Raw genomic sequence first — 1,524 nt, 5'->3', positions numbered from 1 at the left:
GCCATGCTGAGTCCCAATCCCTGTGGTGGTGAAGGAAGCCCTGTGTTTTCTTTTTCAGGAGCTAATGAGAATAGGTATAACAACTATGTGGAGCCAGCTATGTCGTGAGTTTGACTTGTATCTGTCTCCCTGGTGGCTGGCTCTCTCCCTTGAGAGCTGGGGTTATCTATCTGGAGAGCCAGGCTGAGTCTTTGAGGCACAATCTCATCATGTTCTGAGTCTGGATTGTGTTTCTATGTTCCCTAATTGGCCCGCTTTGGTAGGTGGTGGGGTACCCACAGCAACCAGAGAAGGGCATTCACTGGCATAGGGAAAGCCCTCAGTATGGTTCTACTTCATTCCCTGTGGGCTAGAATCTGGGTGGAAGTCTGAAACACTTATGTGGTGCCCTGAGGTTGGGTTCTGCTTCTAAAGTCCCGGGGTTGTTCTGTTTGTGTAGCGCTCCCTTCACAACCAGAGAGGGTGGTTCACTGGGATGGTGAAAGGGAGATCTCAGTGAGAATCCGCTGCCTTCCCAATGGGTGAGAATCTGGGTGGGAAGTCTAAATTGCCCCTGCAGTGCCCTGAGTCTGAGTCCAACTTCTAAATTCCTGGGTTGGCCTGCTTCTCTAGGGGGGCATGGCTCCCCACCACAACCAGAGAAGGGACTTCACACATGATAAAAGGGAGAACTCAGCATAGATCCTCTATGTTCTCCACAGGCAGGACTAGGAGGAAAGGGGAGTCTGAGTCACAGCCCAGTGTCTAGAATGTAGGCCTGTGTTTAGGTTCCCCAAAGTGGCCTCCTTACCAGTTGTTCTCTGAGTTACAGGAAGAGAGATCCGAGTAGGTATTCTATATCAGCATCATCTTCCTGGAAGTTCTCTGCTTAATTCTTTCAGTGCAATTTCAACTTTTTCCTTTAGCACCATTGATTCTTGGTCATATGTTACCTCCTGAAATGATTGATTATACAGCAGTCCTTTTTGAGAGAGTGACCGTGTATTCTTTCCATCGTCTTTTGATGCTTCCTGAATCAGTCAATATTTTTCCTATAGAATCTTTCAACTTAAGATTTAAGTATTTTCTCTTTTTTTCATCAGGGGAGAGCATGAACGCAGTCCCCCACTGTCACCATTAAGCAGTCGAGTTTCCCACCTTTGGGGAAATCGCAGGGTCAGCACACCCGGAGTGCAGTGGGTGAGCCTCGCCCTGGGAAAACCACCTTCGTGATCATGGTATCTCCCTGCCAGGCAAGTATTGTTTGAATATTTTTAATATTGCAACTCAAGTTTTTAATATTTTCTTGAGTTTTTTCCGTTTAAGATATGCTGAGCATGTTTTCCACTATTGGTTTTCTAACCACTTGGTAGCTTGTGTGTTTCTGTGATGCTGAAACTATATACTAATTTACAGATGAAATTAAGGTCTAAAGACATACTTAGATTGATTAGTAGATATAAATTCAACATCAGGTCGTTTCTATTTTTTTTTCTTCGTTTCTATTTTCAACATCAGTTCTTTCTCGATATTTAGCTTCTTTGG

General features: G+C 44.8%; 1 non-coding gene across 1 annotated transcript; it reads right to left on the bottom strand.

Moving 5' to 3' along the window:
- Positions 1–1,079: 1,079 nt before the first annotated feature.
- Positions 1,080–1,240, bottom strand: LOC142430150 (U1 spliceosomal RNA). Its single transcript, XR_012780615.1, has one exon. It is a non-coding gene; the product is annotated as a U1 spliceosomal RNA (small nuclear RNA).
- Between the last annotated feature and the right edge of the window lie 284 nt (positions 1,241–1,524).

The sequence above is a fragment of the Tenrec ecaudatus genome, chromosome 16 (genome assembly GCF_050624435.1).
Source record: "Tenrec ecaudatus isolate mTenEca1 chromosome 16, mTenEca1.hap1, whole genome shotgun sequence".
In the NCBI taxonomy this organism is placed as follows: Eukaryota; Metazoa; Chordata; class Mammalia; order Afrosoricida; family Tenrecidae; genus Tenrec; species Tenrec ecaudatus.
This window is presented reverse-complemented; position numbering and strand designations above follow the sequence as displayed.